The 27382-nt window shown below is 42.0% G+C and overlaps 1 protein-coding gene across 1 annotated transcript in view; it reads right to left on the bottom strand.

Moving 5' to 3' along the window:
• LOC117764409 (metabotropic glutamate receptor 4-like) overlaps positions 1–9463 on the bottom strand; it is a 161509-nt gene extending 152046 nt beyond the window's left edge. Inside the window, exon 1 of the mRNA XM_034590153.1 lies at positions 8988–9463. The gene's annotated coding sequence lies outside the window, so the exon portion shown is untranslated. The remainder of the gene's footprint in view (positions 1–8987) is intronic.
• Positions 9464–27382: the final 17919 nt, after the last annotated feature.

The raw sequence follows: 27382 nt of genomic DNA, 5'->3' as shown, positions 1-27382 counted from the left end.
TCATTGAACAAATGTGGCTCACAAGCAGCTCATTGAATATTCGGTCCACGCCCTCTCTCCGTTCACTCTGCGACGCTGAAGGAAATATGACCGGTCAGTCATCGCTCACTAAATCAAACTTCGGGTTGAAGGTTTTCACACCGAGAACAAAACAATATTTACTCTGTTCATCTGCATTGAACATAATTAAAACAAATTACATTCGTTCTTGAGCTTCTACAACAGTTTAGAAAATGAGCTGACCCTTCTGAAAAAGATTGTTTACGAATACTCTATGTAAAAAAGACATCAAATTATCGACCCGTCTCCTGGAAGGTACATTAATATCATTATCAGATGCAACATACATCTAGATGATAAGAGAAACCGTGATAATGAACATATCCACTCAAAAAAAGTCACAAAATGTGAAGCCTCTTTCATTAAAGTCTTTTACAATGTCTCTGTATCTTTCTAGCAGGATTTTTCTGTTGATCCTCACACAAGCCCGAGTGCTTGGTTAAAGGAAAGGTTCGACCTTTTGGGGGGGAAATATTATTCTGTCTTGTCTTCAGGGAGTCGGATGAGAAGCCTGATACCGTTCTCACCTCTGCACGCTAAGCCGACTGACCAAGCCGAGCACAAGGAGACGGGGAAACTGTGAGTCCGGCTCTGTCCAACAAATCAGCCCCTAGCATTAGCTGTTTCTCCCTGTTTCCAGTTTTTATATAGTTTATACGGTGTATATAGTATATATTTATATGTGTGGGGGTATAAATCTTCACATCTAGCTCTGTTAGAAAGTGAATTAGGTTGAATTTCTTTAGGCAAGATTGTGGTCTTGGTTTAATATTCAAAGAGATATTAAACCCATCAATTTTCAGTATTTAACCAAAATCTTTCCTGAATCTTTCTCAACAGTGCTCACAACTACGCCTTTTGCTACACTGCTCATTCTTTGAGGGTTGCGGGGGGGGGGGCAGGAGACAATCCCAGCTGATATTTGCTGAGACGCAGGGTGAACGCTCATCAGTCTATCACAGGGCCAATGTAAAAACCAATAACCACTTAACCTGATTAACCTGATTAACTTAAACCACATGTAAGACACATAGGAGCCAATCTAACCTCAATCTGCATGCCCAGAGTACCAACCAGGATTCAACCTTCTTGCTGTGAGGCAACAATGTTAACGCTGTACCACCGTGCCGCCCTCAATCAGAAACAACATTCTAATACAACACAAACAATATGATCCATGCAGCTAATGTGTTTCCTACAAAATGTCTAATTTAGCATTTTGTACATAAACATTATCAGTAGGAAAAAATAACTGTTTTTGTGTTATCATTGTACAGCTCATATATTTATATATTCTGTATTTCCTCCTTCAGTGTGCATGTTTTTATCTGACTTCCCACCCGCATCCAGTTCTGTGTGTGGGCATGTTTGCATTATGAGTAGCCGTATTTTAATCCCCCACTTTCCAGGTGTCAGACATGAAAGCTGGGAGTGGTAGACATGGTATCCCACATCGCTCTGCATTAGTAATCAGGACTTGTTGTAAATACAGACATCTCATTACCGGTGAGCTGAAGTGTGGCGCTGAGGAAGGGCAAGGGCAATGACAAGGATTCTCTGACTAATGGGCTCTAACAGATCAGCACACCATTAAGTGGACCTGCAGTGCACGTAGTAGCCCTACAGGCCCATTATAAAGCAAAACACAACTGAGTGAGACAACTAACGCCTCTAATGGAAATCTCCCTTTACAATTTAATGTTGTTAAACACAACACACTCTGTGGATGTGGAGGAGTGAAATGTGACTGCCAGACTGAACTATTGACAAAGATGGCAGGGGGATGCTGAATAAAACATGACCCTGCATTTTTTTTTTGCTTCACTGTTTTGTTTTATCCTAGATTTATTGTTGTGCACTGATAGCATATCCGACCTGAGCTAATTTGTGCTCGCCAATTAAGTGACCTGAAATAACCGGCGTGCATGTTCAAAGTCAATATGTTAATGCGTTTTGCTCAGAAACAATGGGATTGTGCTTCCTCATATTTATCCCAAGCTCTCCCCCCCTGCATCGGTTCATATTCGATTGGGGAGACTGTGGACCTCGGCACAACAAGGGGGAACATAGGATTGCAATTAATCATGTCGAGTGTCTGGCAGCCGTGATGCCTGTATACGGGTCTTTGAACCAGTTTAGTTGGGAAGATGAACGCATTTTACATCTATCTTCCTTCAGGGCATTGGCAGGCTAATGAGAAAATCTGATCCGAATGGTGGATCTAATCATTCACAGTGGAACAGAACAGGAGCCCAATGAGATTAGTACCTGGTTCACCATGTTTGTACAGGATTTACAGTAAGTTGGTTTCCTTTTAAAAAACCTGTCACACGACAACACTGACCAAGACTTGATATTTCATTACAGTGTTCTCTACCACATGGCCTCTTCTCTGGAGCATTGATTTTGTCGGCTATTATTTTTAATTTAGTCTTAGTCCTGTGTCAAATGTTAGTTTTAACATATATAGTTGATTTTTTTTAATTCAAGTTGTACGCGACTAAACATCTTAGTCAAATAAAACTGTAGCTTAATCGAATTTAATCACTGAAAACTGTTTGAGCCAAAACCAATAATATTTTGTCTTTTACGTCAAAGTTTTTTTCTCATTGGATTTTGTCTTATCTGAAATTTGAAAACCACAGGTTGAATAAGTAATTACTGGAAAGTACCCCGTGCTCCATGCTGTGCTGATTGTAGGCTGCCAGCCGGTGTAGTCCTGATATGGTGCAGGCAGCCTAGGAAACAAGTCTGCTGCACATATATATATACATTTATATAAAATCATAAGAAACACTTTACTATTCTCTCAGAAAACGATTTTGGTAAAAGTTTATTTCTTTATTTCCGAGCTGTCTTTCTTCAATCATGTTGATATAGTCCCAGTTTGTGTTGAACAACATCCAGTCATCGTGTTGTCTTTGTCTCGGAGAAGAAGGTTGTTCGTGAACATATTTAATCGTATTCATTAACAAAATGAACTCTACTTTGGAGCCAGCCGCTGTGGCACACAAATTGTCATCAAGGGCCAGGAATAGTGCGCGGAGAGCTGGCTGGCTGTTGACTGCAGGATTTAGGAACTCGGCTGTCACTTCCCACCGCTGCTGGCAAGACATTTGTGCCAGGCGCTGGTGTGCAGAACAAGAACTAATCTGAAGTGGTCTGTTGCAGCTAAAAGGAACTGGCCCTGAGGTCACGCATTATGTGAGAGGTAATTCCTCCCTCTCATTTCCACAATTTTCTGCTGTTGAGATATGTTGAAAATGTATCTTGAATGATGGATTTTATGAACAATTTAGTTTTTCGGCGTTGCTGCTCGATGAATTCCATTCAAACCGAAACATAAAATTCAAAAAGCTTATTAAACCTGGTTCTAAGTATAATTTTTGCACTGTTATAGACACAAAATCAGCAATATTGTTCATTTGGAGTTTACAGCTTTAAACTTTGACTGCACAGAGACTTTTTCTTTTTGAGGCACCGGTGGGTAGTTTACAATCGAGTTCTCTTTATTCTGAAGATGTGCTCGTAAATATTCATCAGTAGTGGGCAGGCTGTAACATTGACAAAGAAAGAAGGCTCGCACATTGTGAATATCAATGAAAAAATACCCAGAGGTGGGCCCCTACGTGAGACGTGAACACGTATATTTATTTTAGAAACATCTCTGATTAATGAGCCACCAGGGGGCATCACAACCCCTGGCACCATATGACCCTTGGGGGGGAGTAACATTATATTGCACACAAATAAAAGTAAATTATGTGAATTTTGAGGTTCAAAGAACAAGAGTGTCCTGCAGTATATTTCTGTCTATCGGCAGCTGCATGAATCCTGGGTGTCTGTGTTGTACTGTTGATAAATGTGGAAGGTGAACAGGCTGTGAAAACATCTATCTGACGAGACAGCTTTATAACCACAAACAGAAGAACCCTTTAAAATAAAAGGAATCTAATCTATAAATTGATTTATATTTTAAAGATATTCATAATATATAAGGCACAAAATACCCGTCAAACAGCACCACAGTTAAAATCCCTCTGTGGTCACAATATGTTTATCATATGCAAAATAAACTGTAAAGATGTCACATGAAAACAAATCCACAAGACTCAGGTTGCTATGGCGACACGTGAATCACCGAGCACTGCGGTGAAGATAACGGGAGAGAGAGAAAAAAAACACCAAAAGGAAACCAAAGAAAAGAAGAATGTGATTTAACAACCTGAAACGGAAACGCAGCAGAACAACAGGTGACCTAATGAAAATATGATTTACTTCACGCTGAACGCCGGCAGAACAAGAACACAAACAGGAAGGAGCTTCTGGTTTGACTACGTTTCCTGCAACAGGCAGAATTTACAGAAACAGCCCTTCTAAGAAAAACAGCAGCTTCGGACGTTTTGGCTAAATCCCCAAAACGCCTTATGTTTACGCTGAAGCTGTTGAAGTAGATACGAGTCATGTCCGTCAGCAGCAAAAGGAGAAAGTGTTGGAGCCACACAGTCCGCAGAGGGAAGAGGTTTTGAAGAATCGGATAACAGAAGAAATTGGAGATTAAAGTTCCCATTTTCATTCTGACAGTTAACATGGGTTTCTTTTTACCTTCACCAGCCTAGATCCTGTGGTTATGGTTGACAGAGTGGTTGTTTCAACCCAAATCAGGATCTTTAATGAAACCTGACCGAGCCATGACTGTGGTTTAACCTGTGTTTTACTAAGGGTGTGTGTATTAAAGCCTCCAGTGAGAGAGATTTAAGGTTAATGTCCTCACAAAGCTGCAGATACAAATATTTTACTTTAGAACTGAGCCACTGAATCAAGAAGTAGAGACATCAGCAACAAAATTATCATCTATTTATTAAGAAATTCACAAATTGTGATTTACCATGGCTTTATTGTTTAAAGTGAGTAAAATTATTGAAAGTGATAAATTATTATTATTGTGCTTGGTTAAGAAAATATTTTAATAGTTGAAACCAGCACGGAGACAAACTAACAACAAGAGAAATCTGCTTGTTCACTGTTTTTTAACAATGCACAATAAATAACTTTGGCCACTAGGGGTCTCTCAATCAAAACAATCACAAAAGACCCAGTTTGATGACGTTGTGAAGCAGCAGTAAAGTTTTATTAGCTATATGCTGTAAACGGCAAAGAATAACTGTGATGCATTACGAGTGACCAGGGCTAACTGGCTAGCTGTGTGATTTTCCTTCATCATATGTTGTTTGCACCTAAACTTCGAGTAGAGGCGGGGGGGAAGACACGGGCAAAACAGATAAGACGCCGCTGAAAGGCGAACAAAGTGAAACGGCACGTCACCTTGAATAAAATTGGGGATTTCTCTGGATTTTAACATTGTTCAACATCTAGTCGTTTTGACATTTTCCCTAAGAATCTCATCTCTTTAAGTATTCATTATAAATCTTTATCTCTCTTGCGTGTGTCTTTAACGTGGAACCAGAACTCTCATCTGAGTTATTACTTGTGTGTTGGTGATGCAGCTCCGTTATGATCCCGACTCGTTTGAATGAACTCTGCCTGTCGGGAGAAGTAGATGATTTAAAATGTGAGTTGAAGCCAGTTTTGCTGAGGACAGCATGTGGCATTAAAGCCTTTGATAACAAACTGAGATTCATTCCACATCTTGTCAAATGCGTCTTCTTTATGAGGAGCTGTCTTGCTGCGATGGAAAGATTATTTGCTCCATTGTTTGTGTTGTAAATCTTCCAAATTAACCAGAGTGCCAGTGGATGTCATCTCTGATTAGTGTCAACAGGCCTCTAATGAAGATGTTCAACCTGTAGGCGTGCTAGAGCTATCATGCACTGGCTCTGGGATGAGTGAGTTTGTTTTTCTTATTTATGTTAGAGCATCAGAACAAAAAAAAAAAAACTGCAGATTGAAACTTTCAAAGTCCAAAGTCTGCAATACAAATATTTTACCAAGCGACACATATGGCAGAAATGACTAAGCCTTTAAAAAAAAAAGAACTGAAAGCTTGTTAAAGGATCATAGAGAAAAAGGAATCAGCACTTTGGAAAATAGGATTGTGTCGAGAGAGAGAGAGAGGAATCAGGCTCTGCTGCTGTTTGGGAGATGGTCAGACTGTGGTCAGCGCGGCGAGGCCACACAGACGTCCCTGTGACGAACAGATGGACGACCAGGAGGAGACAGAGGAGGAGGTGATCCAGAGGGTGGGCTCTCCGTGATTAGGAAGCAGTGATAAGGAACAGCAGAGGAATGGATGAGCCGCGCACAGAGAGAACCACAGTGTGCCAGCCTGCCTGTCTTGTCTGTCTGTCTGTCCGTCCATCTGTCTGTCCGTCCATCTGTCTGTCTGTGGATACGGAAGCGTGCCCTCGCCTTTAGCTCAGTGTGAAAAGAAACAGGGGGGAGAAGCGGACAGAGGAGCGTAATTCATCCCATCCTGTTCCTATAATGTCACACTAACTCACAGCAGCATGGAAAACGAATTACCAGAAATGAAGAGAACGACAGTAAACGTATCCATGGGTGATTTTCTGGGTATAAGGGGAACATCATCATGTCTGGAACAGATTAGAGTGCGAGGACACTCATTTGGAGGTAAAGTAAAGGCTGACAGTCAGACTCGTATTCTGTTGCTGTGTCTCGAGGAGAAAGTTATTAATGAGGTTTTTTTTAAATAACACTTTGTTGTGCCATTAGAAAGAAAACAGCTGGTATATTCTTAATCTTTATTTATTCTCCTCAAGCACTGGAAAACTTAAGGTTGTTTTTTCTTTTGTGATGCAATTTTTTTTGCTTGACACTCCCAACAATAAATTGTGAAGTAATTGTTCCTGTGTCTCTGGGGCAGCACTTACTTCTCAGGCTGTGCACAAATCCCACCTCTGATTGGCAGACCTTCGGCTGAACTGTGGCCCCGAACCATGACCTTAATAACCAAAACCAAACACTGCAGTTTAATCGGCGGATCTTGTTGTGGGTGGTGCGCAGCTGCAGGGAGGGAGCTCGGTTCAGGGCAGGAGAAAGGTCATTGCTGCAAATTTTGCACATCATGTCTTCCAGGAAATTAGGAGGAGGTTGCACAAAAACATCTTCACAATATTTATAGCCATACACACACACACATATAGTTTTGACTGCAATGCACCTGCAGCTATAGGTATAAATAAAGAAATAAAATCCATTAAGAGCAGGACTAAGTTCAAATACAATCTGATGAAGGCCATCAAGTCAGAACCTGACAATAGAGGTGGGAAATTTAACTTTGTTTAATTTGACTTAAAAGACTCTAATTTTTGATAAGCAGGTAATAGAAACGATATTTGAAAAACACTTCAGTTCTCTGCAGCTTTAGTTTCCACAGCGTTACAGAATCTGATCATTTCAGCTTCTATGATATTTACAATCCCCCTGGCTTCTCACTTATTTGTCCACAGTGTCACATGTTAATCTTCAGTGAAGGTTGAGGAGAACTTCTCGTGTGTAATCACTGTAATGCATGTGCTGTGGATGCTGATGGAGAATTACACTCCAGACAGTGGGATGCTGCTCAAAGGGGAGAGCTGCGGTGATTCACCAAGTCTGTTTCTCACTGTGAGAGGGAATTTATGAATGATTAAAGAGAGGGAAAATGTGTTATTGGGATCCTGATGGGTATTTCAAAGCGTTTGTTGCAGGGATTAAAAAAACAAAAATCTAATTTGCCTGTTTTTCCAAAAAACAGAAGGAAATGGTTGAAATGAAAATGTTTGTGTCTTCAGCATTTCTGTAGTGAAGTGTTTCATTTTGAGAGTCGATGTCATTTGCTACTAGTCGAGACTTGAAGTACATATTTGAATTTGCAGATCTCAAATCATCGTGAGTCATTGAAATCCAGTGACTCATTTGAAGTAGACGTGGAACTCATGAGGGAACCTGAGGGTTACAGAGTGGAACTTATCAAACCTCCAGCCAAACACAGACCGCCATTAAAAACTGTAATGAAAAGTGGAGATAGGGCCGATGCTCTGCAGCTCTATCTGATGAAAAAAAAAATGTCAACTAAAATGTCATCAAGTGTGTGAACACAGTATTTTCAGAGGGGAAATAAAAGCGCAGCATGAAACACTATTCCAGAAATTACAATACGAGCTTTTCTTTGACTGTTTGAACATAAAAAAAGAAACATGTGTTCACCAGCCTCGCAAGCAGCAGCAGCAGCAGCAGCATGAGCAGCATCTCTGACAGTGATGCATTATCCAGTGTGGTGTCACCAAACCATATGAACCCAGCAGGGCGTCACTTGAAAATGATTGAACGTAAAGATGAATTGCAGTTCTTACGAGGGGCACCTACATCCACTGTCTTAATTGAATCACATTAGTTAGAAATGGACCTGGTCTGTCTCCATCTGTGCATTGATCGGACCTACAGACTCCTCTGATTTCCCCATTTGAGGAACAACAGCGAGCCAAGTGGAGCGGAAAGGAGAGAGAGAGAGAGAGAGAGAGTGAAGGGGGGCTTGCAGAGGGGGGGGCTCCCATAGATACAGCTGATGAAGGGGTTCATTGTGTTGGCAGGCGCACCCCCCAACAACCACCACCTCCTCTCCATCAGCTCCATGGAGGAACGCACAGCCTCCTTCCTGCTCCAAAAGCCTCCAGCCGATTCATCTGTTGAGCCCGAGATCAGAGGGGGGACCTCGGGCCCCACCACACACACACACACACACACACACACACACACACACACCAACACACACCAGCATTCACAAAGAGAGGGTTTGTAAAAGTCTGTGTGAGGCAGAGCTCAATCCCAAAAGGCCACCATGCAGGAGACGTGGCTAAGAGTCATATCTGCGCAAAGAGAAGCCACAACACAGATGCATGCCTGACATCCACCACCGAACCACACCGCTGCTGATGTGTAAGAGAAAGACAGCACATGCACTTTACCTGTAAATCCTCCTCGTGCCAGTGAGTCCAAAGTGGTGAAAGTGAACTTCTGCCGCCATCCAGCTTTTCTTTCTGTTTTGCGTTTTTCTTCCTGCGTCTTTGCCCTCCAGTCCGCTCCGGACCCGCCTGCTGTTTGAAGCGCCGCACAGATCAAATTCAAATTTTTTTTTAAAGAATAAGAGGAGGAGGAAAGAGGGAGGAAGAGACAGGTGTGTGGAGTCAAAAATACCAGCGTGGTTTTTTTTAACTAAGTGTGGAAACCAAAGCGCCCCTGAGGTGTTAGTCCCAGACTGCTGGAGCCAAATCTCCCGTTTCTGGATCAACTCCGCAGTTCAGCCGCTGTCCAGTGGCGGCTGGTGCTGAATGAGACTCCAGGGTTTGCAGAGATTCCCCCACTTTCCCTGCTCTTCCACTCCTTCCTCTCCTGCTGCTCCTGTTCCACTGCACAGATCTTCCCTCCCACCGGCGCACGCAAGACTGGAAAAAAAAAAAAAAAAAAAGACCTCTCCTCCGTTTTCTCCTCTATATATTTTTAAGTGCTGCACATCACAGAGCTGTGTCTGACACTGACTGCGCTGCTAACGCATTCCACAACAACAAGAACAACAGAGGAAGACAACAACAAAAACAAGGGACAGGAACTGAATGCGTAAAATCGATGGCTGGAAAAATGACACCGAAATCAGGCGCATTTTAAAAAACAGATCAATAACTTTAACTCCGAGGTCAAGACCAGTGAATCTCTTAATTGGAATAAGACACAGACAGAGATGGTGTGTGGTGTGTTTTTTAAATGCGGTCTTCGCGTGGTGTGAAAGATGGTTTGCAGCCGCTGATGAGTCGTTTCAGGAGTTTGGTCTCACGCAGCCACACGAGGAGGACGGAGGAATGTGAAAAAGCTGCTTGTCTCTTTTGTTGGGAGAAGCAAAGAGAGACACAACCTGCACAACTCTCTATCTCTCTCTATATACATATATATATATTTAATATACTATACTCCCCTGACATCTGCATTTAGGGGACGCTCGGCTCAAGAAATTACGCATGACGCATCCCTGCCTCACTGGGCGGTTTAAACGCAATAACACACTGTGGATGCATATGTGTGTGTGTCTGTTTGTGTGTATGTGTGTGTGTTTTTGGCTCTGAAATCTCAACCGTGTGTCTGTTGTGTGGGAGGTTGGACTCAAACGAACTGCGCAGGAAGCGTGTGTCCAAATCGTCCGTCCACCACACGAGTATCACATTTCATTCTTAAGGCGCCGACTAGCGCATCTTTGGCTCCACTGCTTCTCTCTGTCTCCGCCCGTGTGAGGAGTTCCTGCTGCAGGAGCTGCAGGAGCTGCCCCCCCCCGCCACGCACACATGTGTTTCAATCACGCACGCACGTGTTTCAATCACGCACGCGCCTCACTCACTCTCCCACATCGCTCACTTATCACCTGGGCGTCGTCCCTCGGGTAATTTCGCCATGTTCATTGGAGTCGCGTTCCTTTATATGTTTGTCGTTACCGGAGCTGATTGCAGTTAGGCCTATCGATCCATCAGTCTAATCAGTGGCTCCACACTCACACACACTAATGAATGGACAGAGCCCATCCAGCTGCTTCCGTTTCCAGGCTGCTCTTTAAACTGTGTTCGCTACAAACTGTGACACCACAGAGTCTGCAAGATGGAAAACAACGTTCCTGTAACATTAGGAGGGTTTAACGTACTTTATTTACATTTAAAAAACACATCTACGACACTTTCTGATACACAACAGTCACCAAATGTTGGATTCAAATCAGTTGATAATGATTTTAGTTATCTTTTTAATTTATAGGAGGACACCTCTTATTAAGTATTTTAGTTATTAAAGTGCATGTTATTGTGTGTGTGTGTGTCCACTAATACTGGCAATACCTCTATCATTATAATTGTTATGGCTTCTCCCTTAATCACTGTCAGTCTTTTGTATAAATGCTTCAAACAATGATGCACCTCTCTGTTTATGTGAGACACTTTCTTTCCTCATGAATATTTTTAATATTGCTTTTTGTTGTGCTCCTCTTATCTCTGAGGTTTCTGTTTCTTATCCCATGTTAAAGAGTTGCTTTGGGGTAGTTTCCTGACACTAGTTGAGGTTTAAGGGCAGAGGATGTCGCACCTTGTTAACCCCAATGAGGCAAATTGTGATTTGTGAATGTAAAAACTGATTGATATTGATATTTTCTTCTGGCTGCAGAATTGATGGCTTACTAGAATCCAGTTATTTCTAATTGATGGTTTGTGACTGAGCCCACTCATATTATTAACTGCAGACAGGATGGCTCATTGTTTCCACTGTTTCTACTCATATTCTGGTAGTGAAGTATTAAAGAGGAGGAACGCTTTGAAAAGGAATCAGCTGTCGTCTTTTTAATATATCTGCATCCCAGTGCAGGCTGCTGTTAATAGAGATCAGCCAACATGTCCTCTGGACCTTAAACACCTACAAAAACTATCACCGTTTGTGTTAAGGTATAAGAAACCTTCCATTTGTGTGAGAGAAGAAGCTGTAAACAGTGAATGGAAGATGGAGTCTTGGCCCAGAAATTCACCGTCTACACCAGAAGCCCCTCAAATATTGACCATTGCCCCCAGAGGCTAATTAGTTGTCAGACAATAGCCGATGGGGGATTGCAAATGTTCAAATACTCTTCTGATTTCCACCTTAACATTCACCCAGTCCGCCGACCTCTCTGGATTATTGGAACCTAATCTACCCCATGAATAATGTTAAGTTTGGTTCTCGTGAAATATTTAGATATCTGTTAAATCTTTGTTGTTTTAGATTTTTCCTCCGCTCCAAGGATTGTTTAATAAATGATGCAAAAACAGACCTTACTAAACTTGATGTAAAAAATCCATTAAGGCACAAACATTTCCTCAGCAGAGTATGTTCTGTAACTCACAGTGGAAAAAACAGACATAAACAACTTTGGATTGCCCCGTGTTTTACTCTTTTAGCTTGTTAGTGCAAAATTCATGAGAAAATGACAAACTTTTAAAAGCTCGCCACATTATTTAAAGCCAAATATGAAATAAATCAAGATGAATAGGGCACTGGTTATTTGTAATATAACAGGAAGCCTAATTTTCTGATGGGGTGCAATGCTGCTCACGCTGAAACTCCGAGCAGATGAGATGCAGCTATTTGGAGGTGTTCGGATTCCTGCTCATATTTATGGCTATCTGTCTCCTGCCAGGGTGGTGAGGCAGTGCAGACTGAGCCAACCAGGCTAACAGGGCTCCTAATGAAAGCATTGAGAGAGCTGCGAGTCAGCACACCACAATAAATATGTCCTCGGCAGGGGATCTTCAGTTTTTTCAGTAAATCTGACAAGCGTTTCTTGGGTCTCGGACTGAGAGTTTCGTGGGGTTCTTCAATAAATCATGTGTTCAAAGCTCAAAGTGTCAGATGTGGACAAACAGACGAGAACCTGGAACAGGTCTCACAACGTGTTCTCTATGTTTAATAAATCAAAAGCAGCCACTCATTCTATTTTAATGTACGCTTGTGAATTTGGGCTTTTATTATGCATGCGATCGTGAGTCAGACCAAACCATTACCAACAGATTCTGATCAAGTAGAGGCATCCAGTTAAAGATGAGCTGCATCGATGTCTCTATGAACTATGGCTCTATGAAATTTGACTGTTATCAGGTCATTGAATGGGCATCATTTACACATTTCTATCTATCTATCCATCTATCATCCATCCGTCTATCAGTCCTTCTATCCGTCCGTCTATCTTATCTATGTATCCATCTATCTATCAATCTGTCTGTCCATCCATTTATTCGGCCGTCTATCCATCTCTCTGTCTGTCTGTCTATCCGTCTATCTGTCTATCTATCTGTCTATCTATCTGTCTATCTATCTATCTATCTATCTGTCTATCTGTCTATCTATCTGTCTATCCATCTATCCATCTATCTGTCTATCTATCTATCTGTCTGTCTATCCATCTTTTCGTCCATCCATCCATCTATCTGTCCGTCTATCCGTCCGTCTATCGTATCTATGTATCTATCAATCTATCCATTCATCTATCTGCCTGTCCGTTTGTCCATCCATCTATTCGTCCATCTATTCATCTATCCATCTGTTCGTCTATCCATCTATCTATCTATCTGTCTCTCCGTCCATCCGTCCGGTAGGTATGTCCGGCCCCTATCAGTCCATATGTGCGGGACAGGTGTGTGTTGATTCAATAACAGTGTTCACACGTTCTGTATCCTCCTTGCATGGGAGAGAGCAGGCGACATACTTAAGATGATAAAAACACACTTTAAATCCCAAAGATCATTTTGTAAACAAAGCTGTTGAATTCTCAATCCTGAGCACACAGCAGATGAAGGGCTCTGTCTGTGATCGCACCTCGCTCTCAGCACAGATGGACGTGTGATGTACATGTTACATAACCCAGACATCAACAGGAAATACATGAGGTAACAGGGTGAAGAAAAGTTGATGGTTGTATATGCAAGATCGTAAACTTTAATGTGGCAGCCAACAACTATTTTTCATGGAAAGATATGGTGGTGGAGTCCTGAGCAGAGAATGAAGTCACTCTCCTTCTGTGTTCTGTGATGTCGGTCCGAGCTGGTGTTGGCGTTAGTGCACGTGAGGCCCCTCCCTGTGGAGCCATTGGTCCTCCTTATGTCTGCAAAGCAAGATGCCTCCAGCTCTGACTCAAGGGATGTAACCATGACACCCGGGTGGACATGATTCAACCTTCTCTATTCTGTGATGACTTTCATTGCACACAAACAAACACACACACGTCAGCCACCTGCTCACCACGGTGCAGTTACACCAGAAACACAGCAGCTACACATTATGTAGACAATCTATGGGCAGTATATGTCAATGCTATCCATGCTAACTAGCTCTGTGTGAGCGAGTGCAGCCCATAGACTGAATATTAAAATGGATGTGCCTGAAACCTGTATTCTCTCGAATGACCAGCTGAGGGCGACTCCACTGGTTGCAAAAAGAAGTCTGTTAATTTCCTTAGAAGTCTGTGAGAAGATGATTGTACTTCTCACTTGAACTAAAACATCAGTAAACGTTTCCATACAGAGTTTATGGTCTCATTCACAAGTCTCAAGTCTTCTTCAATACAGCATGATGTTCACTTTTGCGATTGACAGCTGGTACCATCCAATGAGTGCAGGTTGGACGTGTAGGTGGGCATGGAGTATCCTCAAGCTCTCAGTCTGGCTCCGCCCCCCTACCCCACCAAATATGATTTCTGCTTGTTTGGTTGTGTGTTTACGAGACGATCACTGAGCTTCACAACACAACACAACTATAAAGGCAACACCTTTCTGAGAAGAGGATTTGTTTTGGTCCAAGATGTTGGTGCTACAGCGACATCTGATAGCAGTGGATATCGTTTGTATGACCTTGAAGGAGAGGTTGTTGTGTTACAGTGTGTTGCAGCTCTCTGACTCGTCCGTACTTTGGGAGGTGATGATAGAGGTTACGTCCGCAGCAGGTTGGGACGGGCACTTTCAGTTTCGGGACAGGGCAGCAGAGTTCTGGGCGTCGGGCCATGGATCTGTCTGTGCCCGGTGTCCTGCTCAGCTACACTGCAGCTCTCCACAGATGTAAATGTAACCACAGGTGGCCTTCACAGCATTAAGCATTGCTTAACAGTACAGAAAACTCTCTGCTCTCATCGCTGATGTGGAACTTTATTAATGTAGATGCGTGTGTTTGCCAGGGTCTGTACTTGGTTCTACCTCAGTGCTTTTTAATGTTTATTGTTTCAGCATAAACTATTGACGTTTTCTATTCAATGTTTCATGCATATGCTTATTGACTGAACCCAGCAGAGTAATTCAGGCTCCAAAAGCCACTGAGCCTGGGCAAATAATGAATAGACTCAGAATCACAACTGATTTCTGCCAAGTGAGACATTAGGTGTGATTGTCCAACGGGTTGGAACTGGCAGCAAATCCCACAGAGGACAGAGTCTGTCTGAAGACACTATACCACATCCACAGTAGAGCAGGTTTTACATGTATCATTTAGTCTGACCATTAATATTTCAATGTAAGTGATGGGAAACCAAATCCACTGTCTGGCATGATGTAAATCTAACATCCCCACAGTGCTGTGATCCACATGAAGGGTTTGTACTTTGAGGGAGTTTCCCTCCACGTTATTTGTGTAAGACTGAAGCTTCACATTAACTTAAAATAAACTTCTGAGTGCATGAAGTCTTTTCGTATCACTTATACTGAAAATGGATTGAACATGAGGGATGATTACAGCAAGAAAGGAAACATTATAAAGTGCATATGAGCATCCAACTGCTGTTTTAAGACAGATTTGAATAATGGGGAGACGACAGTGTCCTTAAAGGACAATTTAACATACTTCTGGGATGTTCCTAACCTTAACCTGAACAATCGTGAGCCAGAAATCTTCAGTTTTCGATGCTAACCAATTAAATCTGTGGCAGCATAAAAGGTGCAGAAGAATGTTGAAATATAATACTGAAAGCATGGATAGCACGTCATTGAAAAACATTGGTCTTTGATTTTAGTAGTTCACCAGTATCCAGTAATACCGAAATCCCTCAAAGTTACATTTACTAAATTAACTTTCAGAATAATATGAAATAAAGCACAATACACCGGCAAACAGGGAATTGCTAAGAAATATTAATATTTTCAACAAACTCCCTACTTTCCATTCTTTTCCTTCCCTGATGGACTCCATACTCTCCTCCTGCTCTAATTTACTTTTATTACTCTTCATCGTTCTCCTACATTTTCCGATCAAAAGAGCTGAAGCACGATGGAAGTTTGTGACAAGTTCACGCTTGGGGCTGTTTTTCTTTCTATTTCAATCACAGCATTAAAATTCCCAAGACATTCATCGCACCATCTGACAAGCCTCAAAGTTTTATATCACACCATCAGAAACAGATTAAGATGGAGTGTTTTTAGACACACCTGAGACAATGTTAGAATGTTCTTATCACCCGGTTCAGCTCCTGCTTTAATGCTTCAATTAGCACTTACTTTCCATCCTGTCTGAAATTACCCACCTATTTGACACAATCTGCATCAGAAATGAGCTCATTTCTAATGTCACGTCAGTGTCGATACTTGCTCTAGTTAGTCTAGTTTGATCGGGATGTAAGTAGGTTTGGGCTTTTTTTAATCAAAGCACACTGTACAACATTTAATATTGAATTCCCCCCCCCCCCCACCCCCTCTCCCTCAGCTTGCAATAAAAAAAATGTAAAGTCAAGTTTCTTCCTGTTGCCATTCATCACCAGCACAGTGCGTCTCAGAGGAATTTACAGGCATCAAACCCCCCAATCAATCACACGACAACATTTAGTGAAAGAGCAGTGCAGCGAAATCAAAGCACAGGATACAGAGACGAGTGGGAAGAGGAGGAATCTCTCCAGATGTTAGTCTATTTAATGCACAGTGTAAAACGAATGCACCCTATTTACTTTGACTAAATCTAAGAGTTGATTTGGTGCTGTGGTGAATTTGATAGCACGTATATAGAAAAAAACTCTTATTACTGTAAAAGTATTTCCCTGTTGGTGCATTAGTCCTGTAAACTAAAACATAGTTTTGATTTGATGCAACGTTTAACAGAGAGAAAAATAAATCCTGGATCTTCACCAAGTTCAGTGGAAACTGGTTCAGTAGTTTTAGCAAAATCCTGACAAACAAACACAATCTCCTCAGAGGAGGTAATAAACTGATTCATTGTTTCTTGTCGAAAAAGTTTCTACAAAGACGACCTCAGACTTGGTTTGTCTTGGTTCGTCGGATCAACCCAATGAGTTTTGACTTTAACCGTTGACAGATCTTAGAGACAGTTTGAGACTTTGAGTGACGGCAGCTCTATGCAGGATGTAGTTTGATGTTAAATCTAGAGTTGAAACAATTTGTGAAGGAAAAAAGTCAAACATTTAGCTTCTGAACTTCTTAAATGTGAGTGTTTGTTGTTTATTCTGTTTCATATATGACTGAAAACGGATTATTTTGAGTTTTGTAGTCTTCAGACGAAAACAGCAAACTTGGTTTCTTTGGTTCTTGGAGATTGTCAGCGGGTATTTTTCATCATTTTGTGACATTTTATTGAAAAAGCTAATAAACGAAAATGAAAACAATAGTTAGTTGCAGAATGACACATGGAATCTAAACTGGTTCATCACTTCACAGTAACTGATCAAGAAGCTGTTTCATAAAAAATTGCTTTTAATGTTTGTATTAGCAAAGCTCTACCTGACCTCCAGAAAATACTTTATGATAAACCTTGGCTGAAATGATTAACTTCCAGCTCTCGGGTTTGGTCTGTGAATCATCCCAAACTGACCAAGGATCCTGGTGAATTATTGATGAGCAACCTGGCAACTAAACAACTGCATTCAGTGGAAGTGCTCGAAAGAAAATGTGAAGTAGTATTGAAGGTTTTCTTTACGGAAGCAGTCTAGTCAGGGGCCCTTGTGATTAAAGTGGATGTAATGTGTGTTTCTCTTCTATATTTTCTCTGTTCGTGGAATAAGTCTATAGAAGAAAAACATTTATTCACTTTCTTGTTGAGATTGTGATGAGGAGACTGATACCGCTCTCTTATCTGTCAGCCTGCAGCCACTTGACTTAGCTCAGCAAAAGGGAATCAGCTATAGCACGGCTCTGTCTTATAGAGATTCCGCCTACCAGCTCATCTAAAGCATAGTGCATGATTTATCTTGTTTGTTTAATCTGTGTCAAAGCAAAAAATATCAAAGTATTCTTCTAATGAACCAGTTCTGAGTGCAGCCTACGCTTTGCACTCTTAAAAACAGTGAGCTTTTGCAAACTTCCTGTTTCAGTTGAAACTGAATTTTCACGTCTGCACTCCGACGCGTTTTTCTTCCCATCCTCTCCTTCATCCGGCGCCACAGTTTATCTAGGTTGAGAGTGTCGCCTGCTATACATTGTGCGGATGTAATCCAATTCAGGGAAACGTTTGCAGCTGCGGCCAAGAGTCATTGTTATACATTGAGACACCCTATCTGGAAAAAGGCACCAAACCGCCTTTACAATCGCAGCGTGCAGGATAAGTCATGTTTGGTTTTAATCCTCAGAGGCTGCTGCAGTCGGAGCACAACTACTCCTCTGTCGCAGATGAACCTGTGACGTGTGGGAGACGGCGCTTCCCGAGATGAACCCACAAATATATTTACACATGAAAAACGCTGTTTATTCAACAGGATTATCAATGGCCAGCTGCAGAATAAAAGCTGTTCGGGGGTTACATTAGAGAAATATACAAAGATTTAACTACTGTCAGAATGCAAATGTATTTGCAGTAGCATTTACATGCAGCATCCCATAATCGCGGAAAGATGTTCCCCCCTGGACACAATGAACATTTTAAATAGAGTTATGGCTCAGTCTGAAGATGCATAAAGTACATTGAGCATTCCAGCTTATCTTAATTGCTTCTGCTTGTGATAGTCCTCAGCACTCCATCAAAACTAAACCGCCTTTACTGTTGCAGTGTTGACGATAACTCAGTTTGTGTTCTTGCCGTACAGCCGTTTCTATGAGGATTAGAAAACAGCTTAAATATGTTTGTTATAAACCATATAAACCTGCAAACTGGGTGAGACACAAGAGGTAAATCAGCAGGATATTTACTCGGGAGAATATAATATTCGTTAAAAGAAACAAGTTTGAACTGACTACCATCCAAACTTATTCCAGGTCAACATCCACATGCTCTGTAGAACGAAAACTGGAAATTGCTCAACTTATTTAGATTTTTACGTAAACGAACTAAAAATATTTAAATAAATAAATTCGACAGCGTCATTTACTCCATGTTTTTAGCCTAAATGTCCGCTGTTAGCCTTTTAGCCCGGAGCCACGTTCACGTTCTAGTTTCTTTACTCTTAAAGTCTCTACTCAGAAAACTTCCACCATTGTTGAAATGTCCTATGATTGTCTCACTTGAACTATTAGCTACACTGCCCCACACAATTTCCAGTGATACTGCTCCATTTAGTCTGTTGACAATAAAGCGATTAATAGAAAATGTAAATAATAGTTTGTTTTAGGCCTAAAATTGGGTAATGAATCATGAAATCTAGGCTACATCAATACTACAAGTGTTTTCAGAACACGTGCACGAATAAGGACGAAACGAACACAGACAGAAGGCTCTGTCCGTTTCTGTATACAAATCTAACATTGAGCATAAATGAGTGTTTTGGTTAAATATATATCGTATAGCAAATTGCCAAATGATCTTAATCTCTCCCTGGTGGCTGGCTGAAGTATAAACCTGGTCTATAGGTACAAGTAAGTCCATTTAAAGAAATTAATAAAGTGACATCAAGCCACAACTTGCTGTTTTTATACAATTCCGACAAATCAGAAACACTGAGTTATTGAGCTCGACACAGATGTGAGCCAAACTACTGAAGGGTGTAATCCCAAAACAACAAAATAACAACTGTCTATCATTCCTGCAGCGTTTGTCGCTCTGGTTGTTTGTTGTGACTTTCTATCAGATCCTCTATTCCCTTCATGCTCGGCTGTGAGAAAGCTGTTTTCGTTGTGTGGCTCTGATGAAAATCATTTATCTGGAGGACACGTACAAACACAGCCGTTCTCAAATATAACACCTTAACCGCGGATCTTGCGCAAGTTTTTTTCGCTTTGAAACTGAGTGTAACCTTTAAACCGCAGCTGGCTGGAAAATGTCACCGACATGTTTACCGTCTTTCCGCTGTTGTAGCGAAAACGAGCCACACACGCCGGAAACAGAGAGGACGGCTCGGTGATCTTCTCCACTGCAGCAGCTTGAGTGAAGATTGTCAATGAGTAAACAACGGCTGAGCAGTCCTTTTTCCCATTGACCAAACTCTCCTCCAATTACTTCCTTGTCTCCCCTTTCCTCCGTTCTCATTTGTTACATCCTCTGTGACCTTTCCGTCGGCGGTGGCAGCAGTCAGACGTCAGCGTGTGAGCATATCATTGATGGAGGGGTGGAGGTCATTACCAGCAGAAGAGGGCTTGAATCCCCCAGAAAGCCGAAGCCAGCGCCCGCCCCGTACAGAGTGGGCTGAATTACTGACCGGGCCTAATTGGTTCCTTGTAGGGGCTGTGATGCAAGCAGGATGTGACACTTAAGGCTAGACTTCCTGTGCTGTCTGCCCTTTGTGTCAGTGCCATTAACCTTTCCTTTCTGCCTTCCCCTCTGTGTTTTTACGTTCAATTAAAGGCACGATTTAAAAAAGCTGCAGTGGTAAGACTAAGAGCTTGGTCACCGGCCATGTAAAAGGAAATAATTGCACCCTAAGTTCCTATTCTGAGCGAACGTGGCTTCTAAGAGGTGAAAAATCCTCTGGGTTGTAAATGTATTGGATTGTTGGGCTTTCTGAGGCTGAAAGGGTTTGCACGTGATTTATTGTGTGTAGGTGTGAAGATTACGGCAGTAGTCTCAGGCATAAGGGAAACAAACTTTTTTTTCCATTTTGCAAATTGAGGGTAAAGTCGAAATGTTGAGAATAAACATGAAATTACACGTTTAAAGTGGAGCTGTTAAGAATATATCAAACCACAAATGTTAGAGCATATGACCGACTCTACAAAATGACTCGTATAGATGAATTTGTGAAATTATACAGTGTAGTAATCAGTACGGGCAATTTTACAAGACTGTATCAAAAACAGTTTATTCTCAACATTTCGCCTTTTAATTTATTCACAAAATGCAAAAAAAAACCTTCTTATTTCGAATTTATCCTAAACATTTAGAGTTTATTCTCGAAATACCAAAAAAAATCTTCCTTTAATGTAGTTTGAATTTATTCTCGATGTTTTTTCACGAAGTACAAAAAAAGTCTCCGTCTGCTTTAGTTCAAATTTATTGTCAACATTTCCAATCTATTCATAAAGTACAGAAAATATATTCCTCCGATTCCTCTCGATTCTCATTAATTCAACTTTATTCATGGAATACAAAAATAAATCTTCCTCCTCGTTTTTCTTTTCATATGTCTGCAAATACTCTTCTGTGGAAAACATCTGAAATATGTGCATCCCTGTGTTTATTTGTCAGTGTGGGAGAGTTCCTTCCACTTCCAGGCCGGACTGTGCATTGAATACAGATAAAATAAGAAACTCTTCATCAGCAAAACTGTAAATACTTCCAATAATAATAATGTATATCCAAGGGGAACCATACTTTCTAAATTCTGCAAAGTGAAGGCTTACTTGGGTGTCGGCCAGTTGGGATACAGTGTTATTTGGTGTGTATTGTCAGTGCTGGGTAATTAATCATAAGTCCTAACTGCATTCACAGGCTCCCCTTTGGTTAATTGGACTGCAGCTGCAGAATGGACTAAGCGATGATTTATTCAGCAGGCAGGTGGAGCACGGCCCCACAATCCCCCTCCTCCTCCTTCCAGGTACCCAGGATGGATGGCTCACTCCTGCACCCAGCTACCCCCTGTCCCCCTCCATCCCTCAGGCCAATCCACTCTGAGGGCACACTTACAAGACTGGCTTCAGGGTGGCAAAATGGGAGGAGGAAAGGTGCGTCGGAATCAATTCTCTTTCTTTTCCCGAGACTTAAACTGGTAACAAGCGATGAGGCTATTGACCATCGGAAGAAGCTTAAACAAGTGAACTTCCTCACAATGTTGGCAAGTAGAAAACAGATACCAGGGGCAGCCAAAGGTGAGGCCCCGCACACAAGTGCTGCCCTCCTCACTTCATGGGTCGCTGCTTTATTTACTGGCCGTGCTGGGAGGCAGGCCGGCGGTAACTTCATCATTTCCGGCTTGTTGGCAAGCGGAGCCGCTGTGCCAACCTTCCTTTGTAGTGTTTTATCAAAGGTTAAGATCATTTGGTCACACAGACAGAGTGTGAGAGTGTGGTTAAGACCAAGAAAGTCCTTCCCAGGTGGAGTAACCAGCTGGGAAGCATTTTAATTGAATCGCTTAATAAACCAAACACTGTTGCCAACAGCGTTTAACATCAAGGTTTTAACATTCAAACTCACTTTAAATCCAGAGTGTGAAGATGTAGCGTTCCCTTTGATTAAAGTGTGTAACTATTGCTCCAGTTATGTCCGGTATCTGTCATATACTGTGATGTAATGGCCACACAACAGTTTAACACCAGATTACATCATTTTCACTCATTTCCCTCCTCAACCACATGTGACGTTTCACAGATAATCAGTCCGATTGTTGAATGGAGCCTATAATCTACAGGAGCAGAGCCCATATATCAACATTAGGATTACACCTTCTCTCAATGTAGTTTAGTTTCAGTGCTGCTGGCGTACCATTTCCCTGCGATAACCACACTTTAATAGTTAATGCAGCTGTGGGGCCCCCTCTGCATCACAAATGGGCCCATCCGTCTCACCTAGACCCCCCCCGGGTGGCAGCGCCACCGTCCGTCCTCAGCAACTCTAATCGTTCATCAATAGGCAGCTATCTGACACCTGCTTACACAGGATACCCAACACTGTGATGTGGCCAGAGACGGACATCCTGGTGTCAGAGAGGGGATCTGTCAACTGATATTACTCCAGACACCACACAGGGGCTTCCCAGCGTCAACCGCTGGATGACAGGCTCCGAGTTCTCTCCTCGTACAGAAAAGATCCACTTTGTTTAACCTGTCTACTCACTTAACAAGGACACAGAAATTGGGTTGTTAGAATATCGCCCCATATCTGCTTTAGTCTATATGAGCCACTACCGGCTACAGTTTTTAAACTGTCCCCCACAAGGTTTCACATCGTTATAGGAATGCAAAGCTAAATCAGTGAGTAGATGTTTAAAGCTAGTATTCCAGCTAGATTCATCCTCTTGTCACGCAGCATTCGACTGACTAGTGGAGTAACTTCATCCTCAGTCAGTCAGAGACCTTCGTATTTACAAGGCCCTGCTGTCGCTGTCCTGAAATGAAGAAAGAACCCTGATGATTTCATCACCAGGTAGAGACACTATAATGTGGCCTTATCTGAACCTTTATAAAGACTTTATATCTCTCTGCTACGTCAATTTGGACTATTTTTATTTTAAGTCAGTGTTTGTGAGTCCACAGACTTCATGATTCTAGTGCACAGATTGTGTGGAAAACAGGGTAAACTGAATTTAGTTCTTTCTTCCAGGTTTTTGGTGATATTCTTAAAATGTCACAGTCTGGCTGCTGTGTACTCACAGATTGTGTAAACTTTAGGCAAGAGCGCCCATTTTCCAAGATGCCTGACAGGGGAATGCCAGTCAAAGTGCAATCAATAGGACAAATGTTGAAGTGACTGAAGTCTGCGGCGGCGTCGAACCCGTTTCTGATGAGGGGGTTTGTAAACCTTTTATCCCCAGCTGTACGGCCTGGCTCTTATTTGTTGTTTACGGCCATCACATCAGCTCTCTGCCAGGAGAATCTTCCTTCCCTTCCCAATGGAAATAAAAAGCAGTTATAAAACTCAGCACAAATCGCCTCCACAAGTAACCAACCCAGATGTAGCTGAGGCCAGCCGCTTTCTCTCGGGACTCCAGCTGCCACGCGGAGATGTGACAGGCCCAAAATAGGCAGGCGGGCCCCTTCCATTTTGATCAATCAGGTACGACAGAGCGGGGTAGTGTGAATTCTAAAACTCCAGATGCACCGTCACCAAGGTGACTCTCATCTATTACCCCTCCCAACCACTCCGAGCTTACACTCATCTGTCAGGGTGACAGAGCTTCTTCGTTTCCTGCACTTTAGTTGGACATGGACCTGATGAGGGTCCGTGGAATTAAGTGGTAACTGAATTCTGCTGCATGTGATTGTCATTTGCGGAGGGCAAGGTTTACATCACGCTGCAAAGTGAGGGAATTAATGAGGAAATGGAGCATCACCTGCAAAACTGGATTATAAATCATGCATTTAGAAAAGAACTGTGTTTTCCACAGGATTGTTATGGTTTGTCTTGAATGAATTTATTGTCTGGGAACACATGTTTCCGTACAATGCATCTTGACGACCACATGGCCGACGCTTGTGTGCTGCATTGTCTTTATTCCTCTGTGACTGCAAACCTGCTGCACGTCAGTTTCAGGTGTGGAGTCAGTGCAGATTTCCTCAGAGTAACACCACCCTCTGCTGGGCTTCACTGCTCCTGTGCATGGCCGCCAGCAACAAGAGCTGAGGTGTGTTTCACGTCACTTCATCAGAGGAGCACGTCTCCAGGGGAAATCTGTTCAGAGCAGGTGGTGGGGAAACCAGGAGAAGAGCTGCTGCTTCTACTTAGTTCTCCCTCTGATGTGTAGATGAGCCGAACGTAATGTTTCAAAGGAAATGAGGAGAATATATTTCAAATCATTATACAAGGATCGACTGTGTATAAGTACGTCCACTAGATGGTGTCATTTCTCAAAGATGTGTTGGCCTCAGTCAGTGTAACTTTTCAGATCTGATCACAGTCTGCCACCTATTGGCGAAGAGAAAATGTTGCTCTCTGTCAACAAAATAAATAAACAAAAATACTCCCATCATCAATATTATATCTAATTATAATCTTTTGGAAGTGAGGCTTCTGAAATAAAATATACATTTATTTGTATAAATCCACACAGTAAGATATTTAGCAGGTGGGGAAGGAAGCACACAAACGTTTTAGTTAAGTTAAAACACAAATACATAAAATGTACTCGTAAAAGTAAATGTAACACAGCTTTTCTACTTGGGTAAATATAATCAGATTCCCTAATCCTAACCACATTATTGTTCCTTCTTATTATCGATCAATTAAAAGTAAGTATATAACATAATGCACTGGAAAAACGTATTGGAGAAAAAAAGTACAGATATTTGTTAATAATTGTTAGTACAGATACATGAAAAATGTACCTAAGTACAATAACTAAGTAATCGTACTTGGTGATATCCCTCCACTGACTATGGCACAGTGTGTGTGGCCCACATTTAAATCCATATGAATATTACATGTTTTATGTAGCCCATGTATTATGTATGATGTTTTTTTAAAGCCTACCTTGAAGAGTGCTGCACTGTAGCTGACCCTGACCTCTGACCTCCCTGCAGAGGCACCAGGACGTGATGGATTGCCTTCAGGGATGAAGAGATGTTAACGTGAACAATAATAAAAAACCAATATGGAATATTTTGTAATGCAAAACCTCCAGTTTGCCTGATTCCTGGTGATTATACAGTGTAACTGGATGGAATTGATTTTATCAACTCAATCGATTGTGGACGGTGAGTAGAAATACGTTTTCCTGGCTTGAACGCTGCTCAATTCTCATGTGATGAGTAAAAAATAAAACGTAAAAAAGTGGGACCCATTGGCACGTTGAGGTTGTTGTTGCCAAAGGAAGTTTTAAATATGGAAATGCTTTCTCCCCTTAGAAATTTCACAGGCTTGACTCACACTATGACTGATGCACCCGCTGGATCTGTGTCCAAAAATCTCAGGATGTGGATATGAGTATTTGCAAAAGGAGAGTGGGGTGCTGAGTCACTGACCGACGTGCCGAGGTGAAATTAGGTGGTATAAGAGCTCCCATTATTCCCCGCATGCAGGAGTATCACATAAATACAGTACAATCCACTAAACAGGCAGCACGCGCTACTTCCTGTGTTTGTGTGAGTCAGATACTACTCATGAGCAGACTGAATCAGCCCCATCCCCCGCCCACTAACCTCCATCCGCCCCCTCGCAGAAGTATAAAAGACACCCACACACATATTCCCATCTCCGCCCACCTTGCCTTTCAACTGCTCCCACACTTTTCCTCTCTCCTCCCAACGGATTTTCTCTCTCCGTCCCTCTCCCCCCCTTCGTCTCCTCTTCGGAGGATGTGAGTGTCGTGTGCGAGTGTGTGTGTGAGTGTGTGTGTTTGTGTGTGTTAGTCATGTTCAGGCTCATCCAGGGCCAACAGCAGCACAGGCAGGGGGGAAACCCAGGCGCAGGCAGGAATAGGATGTTTTTGTCCACATCTGTTAGTCGGTTTGGCTGCAGCTCCTCTTGCGGTTTACGCAGCGCCTAAAAATGGATTGCTAGAATGAGCAAGAGAGCGTGCAGGAGGGGAAGACGGATGAGCATGTAGGAGGGGAGGGGGTGGGGGGGGGCAGGAGGACATAGGGTGGGGTGGGGGTGGGCATGTCAAAGTGGGCCAAGCACACCCCCACCCCCCCCCCCCCCCCCCCCCCCCCCCCCCCCCCCACCCCAACCACCACCACCACAACTACCAACCCCATGGTTAATAGGATTCTGTCTGGCCCGAGCTGCTGCAGAGTTCAGGAGCCAGGAGACGACTCTGATGATGAGAGCGTCTCATGTGTTTGTCTCCTGTAAGATTTGAACAACAGTTAAACTCACTCACTGGTTGGTTTCATGCTACAGGTTAAGATCTGATCGCAGGGTTTTGAATTATCATCACTTAAATCTGCAAGTTTACATCTTAACGTTCATTCATTCATTCGTTCATTCATTCATTTAGACCTTTATATATACGGGGAAAGGCCATTGAGAGCAGATTTTTATAAAGTATACGATATAAGAAATGATCCACAAATGTTTAAAAAGTAAAGACGATTATGATAAAAATCTTTATATGATAAATGATATATTTCATCCTTCAAAATAAGAGCTGAATAAAGTGAGTGGAGCAGTTGCAGTGTTAGTTGAGACGTAAAGCGTTCATAAAATAATAACTGCATTTTACCAGGATTTGCACTTTTTTGAATCTCCATCAAGGGTGATATGTTTTAACCCTTTTCCGTTTGTTTGTTTGTTTGTTTGTTTTTTGTTTGTTTGTTTGCCTGTTTGTTTGATTGTTAGCAAGACTACGCAAAAAACAACAGAATGCATTTCCATAAGACTCGGTGGAGGGATGTGATATGGGTCAGGGAAGAACCCTTAAGTTTTATGTACAGATCCAGATTATTCAGCGGATCAACACATTTTTTAAATCACTTTCTGTAAATTAGGGATATAGGGCGTTTTTTGGGGGGACACTTTTAGAGGACTCATATTTATGAGTGTGTGTAATTTGCTGCAGCTTGATTTACGTCTGTTGGCATAGGTGTGCACTCCACTCTGTGCCACTCTAGGTTTTGATAAGATGTGCTTTTGGTTTATTAAGGAAGTTCCTCCCATTAAAACCAATCAGTCCTTAATGAGAACAAAAGTATTTTGTATTTAATCTGGAGACAAGACTTTCCTTTTTTATCTGAACAGTGATAATATTCAGTTCCTTGTGCTTGTTGGCATCAATGAAATTAAGCATATATCAAATGATGAAAACTCCTCTGAGAAAGCATAACAAATATGATGAATTTAGCTTTTTTTAAATTCATCTGAATGA

The sequence above is a fragment of the Hippoglossus hippoglossus genome, chromosome 7 (assembly GCF_009819705.1).
Source record: "Hippoglossus hippoglossus isolate fHipHip1 chromosome 7, fHipHip1.pri, whole genome shotgun sequence".
NCBI lineage: Eukaryota > Metazoa > Chordata > Actinopteri > Pleuronectiformes > Pleuronectidae > Hippoglossus > Hippoglossus hippoglossus.
This window is presented reverse-complemented; position numbering and strand designations above follow the sequence as displayed.